The sequence below is a fragment of the Nasonia vitripennis genome, chromosome 2 (assembly GCF_009193385.2).
Source record: "Nasonia vitripennis strain AsymCx chromosome 2, Nvit_psr_1.1, whole genome shotgun sequence".
In the NCBI taxonomy this organism is placed as follows: Eukaryota; Metazoa; Arthropoda; class Insecta; order Hymenoptera; family Pteromalidae; genus Nasonia; species Nasonia vitripennis.
Window position 1 is genome coordinate 13,827,038 of NC_045758.1, and position 12,597 is coordinate 13,839,634.

The 12,597-nt window shown below is 49.7% G+C and overlaps 1 protein-coding gene and 1 non-coding gene across 2 annotated transcripts in view; one reads left to right on the top strand and one right to left on the bottom strand.

Moving 5' to 3' along the window:
• LOC100121418 (nose resistant to fluoxetine protein 6) overlaps positions 1–12,597 on the top strand; it is a 93,176-nt gene that overhangs the window by 16,166 nt on the left and 64,413 nt on the right. The gene's annotated exons all lie outside the window — the stretch shown is intronic.
• Positions 10,234–10,317, bottom strand: TRNAL-CAG. The gene has a single exon. It is a non-coding gene; the product is annotated as a tRNA-Leu (tRNA).

Here is a 12,597-nt window from a genome sequence, read left to right on the forward strand (position 1 = left end):
GCGCATCCGAGCGATAAATCTCCCGTTTTATTGTCAATCCAGATGCGAGCGGTAATGAACCAATCAGCGGCTGCTTAGATCTCGGCCGTTCCCTCTGCGCGTGTATAAGCGCTTCCTCGAGACCGATCTGCTTTGCTTCGATTTTTTTTCCATTCTCAATCGAGAGCTGCCTAATTAAGGCCATGGCGGAAAAAATACATTATTACGACTGATACAGACGTATCGATCAGATATGTTTTCTTCTATTCGACGTCTATTAATCGAACAATTACATTTTCGGAGGCAAAAAAGTGAACCGTGACCAAGACGGCGATATTAAATTTTCTTCGACTGCACCTTACTTCCCGGCGAAAAAAAAATGTAATTTAAATCGTGCATCACCGTACACACGCACGTGCCGTTGCATTCCTCCGAAAAAATAGTCCGGCGCGCGCGCGTGTGAGCCCCCGAGAGTGGAATCGCGTTATTATTCAAATAAGACTTTTTTAAACGGTCGTGAAATTAAAATTCTAAAAATGTAATGGTCGTATAAAGACCGCAATGTATTTTAAGAGCCGGTCGCGCTCGCATATACCTATATATGCGTACCTCTCTCTCTCTCTCTCTCTCTCTCTCTCTTACATGCAAACTCGCGCCGCGGCCGCCTCCTGCGTTTATGCGTGCTTTTCTCGGCCCGACATTCAGGTGCGTATGCAAATTGAGACTTGTAAAATTTTTAGTTCCCGTTCTAGTTCTCGCTCGACGAAGGACGAGTGTCTGCAGCAGCAGCAGCCGCCGTCTCGGTACACATACACGGAGAGCAATAAGCCCACAGTTGCTTGCTCTCGACTCTCGAGCGCGCGACAACGGTTTATCCTGCGCGCACAAACGATGTTATATAAACCGAGAGAGAGAAATAGAGAACTCGTAATTGTAAACGAAGCTCCGGGATTCGCGGAAATTTTAACGCTACGCCAGGATTGGTCTCAAGGATTTCAAGGTCACACGCAGCCCAGCGGAGTCTATTTGCATCGAACATAATCTCGCGAGTTAGTCGCCACCGTGTACAGTCGAGTTTTTCGATTATAAATTAGCTGCAGGCTGTGGAGCTTAATCTGGCCGGGAGGGTAGCTTTACAGCGATTACATCATTATGCGAAATATCTGCATTTGGAGTATGGAACTGGAATCCGCGGCGAGTGAGCTTAACTGTATAGCCGATTAATTCCCATGAGAGATGAAAGCAGCTACAAATAGCCTGCGTGGTGTACGGGTTTCTCGCAAGGGATATAATCACCGCTTAATAATTTCGTCGAGATCTCTCGAAAGGCCGCAGCTGTTAGAGAAAAGTGTAAAGCGAGTACTCTTCTGAAAACTCTTTTGAAAATCCGACGGCGGGCGATAAAAATAGTGCCATAAAGGTATTTCACGCGCGGTATGGGCTTTATGCGCTCATAACCCGCCACACGGCAATCGTAAAAACGGCGCTTATACCCTTTGAAAATACGCGAGATTTTCAGTTTCGGATTTCAGCTCGGCGTCTACGAACCGTTTGCGGCGCGAGAGATATCGCCTTAATATCTTAAAGTGGAACAGCCTAATAAAGACGTAACAATATAAACGAACGCCATACGTTACGCAATTAAAACTGGCGCTCGTACACGAGATGCAGACGCGAATATCAAGATCCTCCGGGAAATGTACATTATAAAGCCGGCCTCGGTCTCGCGTAACGTTACGAGGACACGAGGGAGAGAGAAAGAGAGTCTGTCGCCAGGACTGCGCTATCAGTATGTTCGTCGTGGACTCGACGAGCGGCTGGCACGTCGATATACATGTAAAAGAGAGAAAGGAGGAGCCGGAGGAATGTGCCGCTACGTGTCCCCTCGTACGACTCTCTGCCTCCGCAATTATATACAATAGTCTACGTACGCGCGCCAGTGTACAGGACTCGCCTCCGTCGCCGCCGCTGCAATTGCAAATCGCGAGAATTCAATATTGCAGCGCTGAAAAATAAAAAAACTCATAATCCCGTCGTCTACGGTTTCGCGAGGAGAGAAAGATTACGCAACGGGGAAGTGCGAGGAATAAAAGAGAAAAAAATCCCATGAGAGCTGCGCGAGGATTAAGGTTCCTCCTCTCTCACACGCAAGCGCGCTGCGGCGGAACAATATACGAAATTTTAACGGTTACTTTGCATCCTGCCTTAACGAGAGACGAAGAGAGCTGCTGCTGCGCGCGCATAATACCCCGTCGTCGTCGTCATTTTACTCTGTATAAAGCCACTTATCTACAATCGCACGATAATTCCTCCCGCCGCTATGCACTCGCTTTTTATTATAGAGCGCGTTATTGCTCTCTCTCTCTCGCGCGCGCGCGAAGTATAAAAGGCAAGAAAGGCCGAGAGAGAGAGAAAAGAAGCCTCGCGCGAAAAACGGTCACGCACACATTCCTCTCGATATATTCGTATACGGCCGCGCGCAGTTAAGCTGGGATATCTGTCTTCCCGGAAATATGGGCCACGCCGCGGTATCTCCGCGTAAAAATTCCACCGATCTCTCTCCTACACCTGTATTTATTCGTATCTATAGCGAAACTGCCGCGGAGGCACAGATACGCGCGATTTTTCGCTCCGTCTTCAAAGGCCGCGAATGATCGCGAGGGTAGCCATATACCCCGGAAACGCGGCGCGCACGCTGCAGTTGAAACGACTTTGGCCCATATTTCCTTCTCGAGACACTCGAGAACGCGCGCGCGCGCGCGAGAGAGAGAGAGAGAGAGAGAGAGAGAGAGAGAGACAGAGAGAGAGAGAGAGAGAGAGAGAGAGAGAGAGAGAGAGAGAGAGAGAGAGAGAGAGAGAGAGAGAGTGCCCCCGCGTTAACTTACAGTTACGGCCGACTCTCGCGCGGGTTGTTCTTCCATTACCGCACACGGTTAGCTTCGTACGACATTAAGGTCCTTTCGAGACTCATTTCGTTCTTTTTCCAAGCGGCCTTTCTTCGCCGCTGCTGCATAGCTCGATTTTCTAAAACGCGGGAGAGACAGAGAGGTTAATGCGCGCCTTTGTGTGCATGTGAAATGTGTGCGCACACAGGTTGTATAGAGTGTCGTGTGAATAATTGGACGCGGCACTCTCGACTTTTCTAAAGGTCGTCTCCTCGTGTGTGTGCATCCCGTGTTTGAATAGGGTTTCCTTTTTCCACGGCGACGGCGTCGCGTGGGTGTCCTCGGGTGATTAATCGCGTGTCGTCCGTTAGAGCGGGAGATGCACTTAATACGGCTTGTTAAATTTATTATTATTTTGAGCGATACTTCGCTCTAGGAATGCCGACTCTCCCCGCGCATTTCCTTGTATTAATTGAGAGCGCACTTGAGCGTGACTGCAATAACATTCGTTTAAGGCTGTGCCCGTGTATGCGTGTGTTTTAATGAAAATCCAATCGGGTCGAGTTGTAAAATCCGACCTGCTTTCGTAAGATATTCCAGCGCATAACCGTTCGCCATCAGCGATCTTTTGGAGCAGTCGGGAGGGAGAGAGGATGTATCGAGATGATGTCTAGATTAGATCGAATCGAACATTCACGCACTTTGGAGGAGAGCGTATCTTGGATGCAGGCCGTGTGACACGTTGACAGTCATAAATCGTCGCCGGCGTGAGCTCGCGACAGGTGTTTGCATTTGTCGCGGCTTTTATCAAAGATTTCTCGCTGTGTAATAAGCTGCATCGATGATCAATTCTCTTGTTACTCGTTACGAAAAACACTTGAATTACATCGGATGTGCTTTCTTGCTGCGTACATCTCCGCAAAAAGTCTAAACTCAATAACGAGGCGCATAATCGCAGCCGTAAAATAAAGACCGTGCAGCGATAATACCTCCGCCCCGAGTCACGCGCGCCAAAAACAAACTCTCCGTCGTCCCGGCGACTATTACGAGGAAAGAGCGATAATAATAATTACGAGCCTGCCGACTATAAGTGATTGACGTCCCGGCGGCGCATAAAATACACGGCTCGACAGCAGCTGTCCTCGAACCCGGAAAATACTCTATAAGCAAAGAGACGACATCCCGCACACTGTACCGAACGGCAGTCGATTAAAAGAGCCAACGCGACGCCAAAGCTGCACAATCTACTTACCCATTTTCTCGCGGCACACACGCTAGCAGCGTAAACATAAAATCGCGACAAGCCGAGGCTATATTAGCCGAGCTTGGTATTTATGAGCGCCGGTGCGCGAAACTTAGTGGCGCCGATCGCTCGCCGTCGATACATTCGCGCGCGTCAGCGAGCTGGGTATTAAAAGGAGCGGAAGCGTGTACTGCAGGCTCCACTCAGGGGGAAAATAAGGAATACGGGTCACTGTTACGCTCAGCGACGCTCGTAAAGCCGCCCGTATATAAACACGCGCTAAACTGTTATAATTGCAAAGACGCGAGCCGAGCGCGATGAACGGCGCCGATGCGCGCGCGTGACGCAATGGGACGCGATATATATATATATATATATATATATATATATATATATATATATATATATATATATATATGTGTGTGTGTGTGTGTGTGTGTGTGTGTGTGTGTGTGTGTGTGTGTGTGTGACATAAAAGCGCGAGGCAGGGATTAAAGAGCGAAAACGAGGGGAGAGCGCATCGCAGACTCGCGTAACGGTGTCTCCGTGGAAGCTCGTCGTTCCAAGGCTGTGCACGTATAGCTCGAGATCTCGGGTCGACTGGCTCCCTCTACTCGGCGGGGATAGAAATGATAGGCTCTCCGCAGCCATGTAGGTCCATACGTAACGTCCGCGTAATTATCCCCCTCGCTACGGTTCGCCTAAAAATTGGGAGAACCACTACTCTACGCGGCGACGGCGTCGGCGGCGATGTCGACGGTCCTCGTGACACGGCCGGGGGGGAGGAAACGGTACACCGCAGCTGCTGCGCTGCCGGTGTCGAAAAATATCGCAGCCGCCGCCGCGGCCGAGAGTATTTACAGCTAGAGTCCTACTTCTGCAGCAGAGGAGAGAGAAAGAGGAGCCGTAAGTTTGATATAATGGACAGAGAGATGCGGGGAATTACGAAACGATCGAGCGGAGGGCCTTCCCAGGATAGTCCACGGCCACGCGATCTCCAGAGAGTCTATGTGTGTGTGTGTGCGACGAGGTGATGGGGATAATGGAGTGAGAACCCGGATGATCCGGATAGCAGACCGAAAGAGCCTTGCTTTTACGAGCCGTGTGCAATGATTAGGGCTGATTGTTTGCTGATGATGCTCCGGAATATGTATCTTCGATGCACGTGAAGCGTTTATCGCGCGCCGGGATTCTCTTCTCTATCCGTCATGAAGAAATGCGGATCGCGGATACTTAGGCTTTTGGAAGCGTATAGTAATGTCAGCCAAGTGTGCGAAACAATAGAAGAGCTCGAACGAGAGCTAAGTGGAAAAGCGCGGCGCACTTTATATCACATAAAACGAGTACACCCTTTCCCGCGCGCACGCGCGCGCGCCGGCTTCTCTAAATTGTTTACCGCGCAACAAGACCCCAATGACAAATCCTCGTTCGCCTGATGCTCTTCCAGCGCGCGCAATTTGCCTACCGCAATTGCCCCGGCAAGAACAATAAAACATTCTTTCTCGCTCTCTCTGCTCGAGGCAGGATTTTCGCGCGCGCTCCTTCCCTGTAATTCTCCCCCTCCTTCTTCCAAAACGAGCACCAAAGAGTACGCGCGCATACGCGGTAGCGGAAAAAAAGAAGGATTTCGAAGCTAGAGCGGAGCGAACATGTCTGCTCGGCGCAGCGCACATATGCAAATGCGCCGCGTAAATGTAAATAGGCGCACGTGAAGCGAGTTTGATGACTCGCGTCATTACAGCCGCGCGGCGGCATATGTTTGCCGAGAGAGCGTGTAGAACAACACAGCTCTCTGCTGCTGCAACAGTAGCTCGCACCTCTCTCTCGAAGTATGTTTATGGTGTGCTGCTGCACCGCTGCGTGTTGTACGAGTATGGTATAAGAGCAGAAAAACGGGGCTTTTTCAGCAGTACGTCTTTTAGCGATGATTCTCCTCTTCCACTTCGCTTGAGATTTAGCGTATCGACTGTACAAAGGACTCTGCGGCTCGCGATGATTATAATAATCAACGCGAGTACACGAGCGCCGAGCACACGTGTCGACGCCTCGTCGTAATGAGCGCGATAAATTATCCGAAAAAATTAATTTTACACACACACGATAGGTTCCATTTGTATTCTCTCTCTCTCTCTCTCTCTCTCTCTCTCTCTCTCTCTCTCTCTCTCTCTCGCGCGCGCGCGCGCTCACACGAGGCACATACGTGTGTGTGTAAACGTGCCGGGAATATCTATAATATTTACGAGCGGCTTTAATATCTGTGGATGTGTACATTCGCACATAAATTCATGAAACCTGTTGCGCATATATAAAATCCTTTTTTAACACGCTCTCGCGGGGTAATTTGGATTTTTACCGACTCCCAGCAGCCTACTCGGAGTCCTTATACTCTCTCTCCCTTTGTGCGAAACATCATCAGCATACGCGCAAAAAGCTCGAAATTCCATCACTCGCCTCAGAATCTAGTAAGATAAAAGGCGCCCCAACAAAAACGAGATCTAATCAAAAAGCTCGCTCGCGCGCGCGTGCAATATCTCGTGCGGCGAATCAAACGATAAATTATACGCGCGGGCTTATTGACGCGGCGCTGATGCAGCCCGGGCTACTACTGCTGCTGCGGCTGCTGCTATCCTAGAGAAGAGGAGAGGAGACGAGAGAGAGAGAGAGAGAGAGAGAGAGAGAGAGAGATCGAGAGGCTGTTATTGAAGCCTTCGGCGGATCTCAAGCGTGGAACACATTGCGCGGACTCCCCGCAAAAGAGATCGAGCGCGCGGGCGCGGGAGGAAGACGAAGTGCACCGCTGGCGCGAAATCGCAATTGTGTGTATGCGCGCTATGCACTGGTATACGAGAGCAGTGCACGTCGTCGTTGCCCCGACAGAAAAGAAGCATTAGCTCAATATTCATCCTTTGCTTGTCGCCGCCACGGCGTTTTCCCCCGCGGCTCTCTCACTCTCTCTCTCTCTCTCTCTCTCTCTCTCTCTCTCTCTCTCTCTCTCTCGCGAGTAGTGTCTATCTCTTCTTTCTCTCTTTGTTCGACTATACGAGAGCTCTGCGCTCGCTGCATTCCAACGCGGCGGCTTTGGTTGCGGCGAGCGACCGCTCGCACCTTCCCAGAGGGATATCTCTTCGCTTCTCTCTTCTGCACCCTTTGTACACGGGATCGCACGCGACTCTGTGTCTTTCCGCGCTTTTATTGCAGCCGCGCGCGCGAGCAAAGGTCGACGCCGTGCGCGGAGGTGTCTCCTTACGAGCAGGAGGTGGTGCTGTACACTCGTATTGCGAGTGGAAAAATGCTTCGGAGAGGGTATTGGATGGCTTTGCTTGATTTAGAATTTCGTAGGGTGAGATTGTCCTTTCGTTTTTTAGAGCAAAATTTTTATGTGAATCGGAAACTTTAGATGCGCTCCGAGGATCTTCGTTGTAGTGGAGGACAATATTTTTTTACATTTTCAAATTAAAATTACTTATATATATATTTATTAAAAACAGCTGCGAATCCAGTCTCAGTCAGTATGGTGTATCGTAGACTATGTACGTGCCTTTTCCCCTACCGTTACAACACTCTGTGTCTCTGGTCAGCGGAGATAGGTGGCGCATAGACTCTTTCCTATTTCCCTCATCGCTATTTGCGAGTCCAGTGCATATATAGCGGTGTGCCATCTATGCCAAAACAGCCTCTCCTGCGTCTTAAACCGCTCATGCTATAACAGCTAAAGCTCTAGAAAATATATATTAAAATGTCAAATTCAATGTCTTAGAAATGTCTAAACACACTGATATTTGCAAAAAATTGACTGTAAATAATAATTGTAAAAATGCTGCAATAGAAGTAAAGTTATTCTTCACACGAAAAAACGAAACAATTTAAAGGTATTCGTGAAATATATAATCACAATGCGGTTAAAAACTAAGAAAAGCTGATTTTATATTACATCTCGAAAACCGGAACCATTCGAGCGTTAAACACACAGGCTGATGTTGTTAACAGAAGAGTTTGCACACACACACACACACACACACAAGCAACGCAAAAAAATGCATAACCCGTTTGAAAGCGCATTCTTCAACAAGTCACACACCCGCGCGTTAGTCTCATTAGTACGCTCTATTCGCGCGAACGCAAATCCTCGTGGAATAGCGAGATAAAGGCCAAATACACACAGACGCACACACGCGATGCCGCAAAGTTGACAAGCGTAGAGACCCGCTAAATAAAGACGTCTCGACGACTGGACCTCCACATATATTGACTCTTCAAAACGCACACGCACATACACACACACGCGCGCGAGAGTAAAGTGACTCATCGCCCCGTGTCTGCGTGGAAAAGCACGAGCGAGCTGTCCGTCTAACGCACGCGCCTCAAGAAATAGAGAGGAAAAACAGATAGAGCATAATACTGCAGCACCAAGAGAGAGATATACGTCCGAGGGAGGAGTAGTAGAGAAGACGCAGAAGAAGCTGCAGCAGCTTCACTCGCGCAATAATCAGCCGGGACAGAATTATAGACATCGCTCTCGCCGACGCTCCGCGCAAAAGCGAAATTCCTCGCACTGCGTTTCCTGACTTCGTGTCCCGGGATTCCTGGTCTGTATACACGCTTGCTATTACGTATACGTGTAGAGGAGAGGAATCCCCTCGCGCGCGCACGTGTAGATAGCGCACGGGTCAAAGTGTCAGGCTCGATTATTCAATAGCCGCAGCGCCGCGTGTGCCGAACTAGAGAGACTCAAATGCGTGGATACTCAGCTGCAGCAGCAAAGAGAGACGATCGATCGAGCGGCGATGTGCCTTTGAGCTCGTCGTCCTCGTCGTCCCAGTTGCATGAATGAACGAATGACTCGCGGCGGATATTAGATGAATCTGCCGCGGCGGCGCAGTCGGTTTATAAGCTAAGCGTTTTTAAAGCTCCTGCAGCGTCGCATCAGGCGCATCGGAGAGGAATGGGTTCCGTTGGACAGATGAACTCGCGCCTCCCCTATTAGAAAGACGGACGAGTGCGCAGCGCGGAAAGTGGGTTTCTCGGAGAGTTATACTACTACCACACTGTACTCGCGGGAGACAATCTTCAGCAGCGGCGGCGGCAGCGGAGAGCTCAGGGCAAAATCGTTGCGCTCGCGCGCGCCAAACACAAGAACCGCTATGCGCCAGATGGCTGATGCTCGTGTGACGCTAATGCCGCCGCGTGCGCTCGGCTCCTCTTTTCCCTATTCATCGTCGACTGCAGAGTTAGTGCGCTGCAATTGGCACAGAATGCGCCCCAGTCGCTGCCGCGAGACAAAATCGCACCACGCTCAGCAGCGTACGCATTAGCGGGCCCGCATTTTTTCGCCAATCAATTACCGTCTGCGATGCAGTGTACGAGGCACAGCAGCTTCTTGCTGATGCAGCTAGACACGAGGAGGGTACCTTGTCATTATGAGCTGATGGGCCGTGTGCGCGGAGGTTCAGCGCGCGATAATCGAATGATGGTTTTGCCTTGATTACCTCATTGCTGAGGAGAGGCCTTACCTGCTCACATCAGAGGCTTTTGTAGAACGACGTGATGAATTCCTCTAGACGCTAGAATGCCGTGGTTTTTTTTCTTATTATAGTACATAGCATTCTGGGCTGTCGGAGTATAGTGATGTATCGGTGAACGCTACCGCGTACACACGGGCTAGTTTATTCGTGCGTCGAGTTTTTTCGTCCGGACCGCGCACGGTGAACGAGATTCGTATTAGGCTGATCGTATAATAATGAGCGGCGTTCATTACGGTAAAGCACGAGGTAATGATGAAAAATTGACGCGGTAAACGGTCCGACGCAGCTGCTTCTTGGGCGGTTGAGAGACAAAAACGTTATTTAGATGGGAGCGTGATTGTTCTCGATGTTTTGTTTTGATAAGAAAGGCAGTTGATGAGCTGAGGAACTCGAGAAGCATATTAGTGAAAGGTTGTGTTTCAGTCGGATGAATTGTACATTTTGAGTAACTAACGGTATGAATTACCGAAAGAGTGCAGACACGCGAGTGCTATTGATCGGCCGCATCTGCGAATCGTGCGCCTCGTTCGGACCACCCAAAAGCCGCGGTGAGCTTCGACCTGCCTCGAGGCATTGTAATAAAGCTTGCGTCGGCAAAAAATATTGTCAGAAGTGGGATTCGAACCCACGCCCACAGAAGTGGACTGCGACCTGAACGCAGCGCCTTAGACCGCTCGGCCATCCTGACTTGTGCCGCTGCGCCGATATAGGCCTAGAACAAACTGGGGCCTAAACTATTTATAGTTCTCGTGCTTTTTGCAAGCTAAGTTGCTAATTGGATGTCTTTGATCAATTTTCAGTGCAAGCATGCACGGTCTGAGGCAGCAAACAGTATTTTGAACAGATTTTCCAGACGCTTGCGTCGCTTATTTCGTGAACATTTAATTTTGATTAGCTGCAGTTAATCATTCATCAGATTTGCATATTCGAAACATCGGGTCAGTTGCATAACAGCGCTTATCAGTCTTTTTCAAAATCCATCAAATTTAACCCATCGCAGCAGTTGAATAGCACAGCCAAGAACTACGTTATCATTCGCAAGAAAACGATTTATATCAAACAATAAAATAAATCAAGTATCAATATCCTCTCATCCCAAAAGTACTCGATCACTCGCAGTACCCAGCGATGTCAAAGCACCCGCCTACCTTACCGACTGCAGCCAGTACCAGCAGCTACACGCGCCGATAAGCCTGAGTAGTAGGTGGTGCCTCTGCATACTCACTCCACTTATGGACGCGCTCGATCCAAACCTGTACGGCAACTAGCACATATCACGTACTCGCTCGCTCTTACGCGTATGACATTTGCGAAAATCATTTCCGAGGAAAGCTTTTCCGCCGATGTATCGACTTTCACTTCCGCGATTAAGTCCGGTTTGCATTTTGCGTCTGGGACTCCGCCGCGGCGCGCGCACACGAGTGGAGCGAAGTTTATTAATTCCCCTAACGATTGCGCGATTACGTCGGTATCGAATTATCCGCCGCTGATGAATTGCGCGCGGCGTTTTTAATAAAGAGCCGGCGATAAAAGTCGTGGTAAATTATCGAGAGCGTTCGAGCTCGTTATCATTCGGTCCGCCCACGCTTCTCGTTGCCAAACTGACGCGCACGAGCTCGAGAGTGTCGGGTTAAGCACTCAGTCAGTCATCCCGAGAAGAACCTGCGAGAGTACCTTCGTGCGGTGCAAATGAGAGGAAAGAGGCGGCACAGGTGAAAGTGGGCGCAGCTGTGCGAATTTCGGTGCAACGACAGCAGCGACGAGCGGAACGATGGACATAGCGGCTTTCGCGGATTTATCTCGATCACATGGTCGCCTCTCTCGAATAACCGGTTACCTGCCGGTGCAGCTCGATCGCACACGTAGAAAGCTCATACGCCGGCGCGTTGCGTAAGCCGAGGCGCTAAGAGATTCCAAAGAGCTTGTGTGAAATGCGAAAAATTTTCGAGGAAGTGGGGGTTCTCAGGCGGCCGTATATTAGCAACGTAACTCTCGCGCGCGCGGCTCGATCTGATTATGCTGGCCTGGAATCTGAGGAAAATGTACGTGGATACGTATACTGGATTGCAATTTTTCTTTTATTACGTATGTGTGTGTGTGTGTGTGTGCTCGGATTAGACGGGTTTCAGCTTTTACTCGCCGGAATTTTTCACCCGTGAAGAATTTCAGCCAGATGCGGTGTGTAATTGCGCGCCGCGGCGAAAAGTTTGATTGTACGCGCTTGCGCAATAAAAGCGATCGGCGGCGATTTTAAGGCGCGTAAATCAAAATATTTTTTTAGTCACACGTATACGTGCGCTCAAATCGAGCTCGCGGTGAAAGCTCTCTTCCGCGGGATTTTTCAGGCAGTCCACTTTGGCGAGGGCATTCCGGGAAAAAAGTGCGCGCGCGAGGATTCGTGAAATGCGCATCGACATCCTGAAAAGCCGTTGCATCATGGCAAACGAACGTTTTTGAAATCAAGATAATGGAATTTCGCAACACAATAGAGCTGCCGTGTGTCTTCTAGAATCTGATAAGCGCTTTCTCTATCAACGAAGCACAGAGAGAGAGAGAGAGAGAGAGAGAGAGAGAGAACTTGGTCACAATCCAGGTCAGCAGTGTACTGCAGGATTTCGGCCGTACGTCCCCGTGGCTCGACATGATGCAGCTTTGACGCGATGTCGCGAAGCCGTTTCCGCCGCTGGGCGTATGCAATTTCCGGTGCACGAGGCTCTACTCTGCTAGGACGAAGGCTCGAAGTGCAGGACAAGAGAGACGGAAGCTGTGCACCCACACACGTGCGATCGGCATCGGAGAGGAAAACCTGGCGCGATTTTTATAAGTTTCCATTAGGAAAACTAAGTACCGGAAAATTTTTCGATACAGCTCTAGCCTTAGGGAAATGTGCACGTTCTATGATCTGGGTCGGTTTTTCGCTCCATAAATCGCCGATCTATTTGTACTCGAAATTTTATCCTCGGCCGAA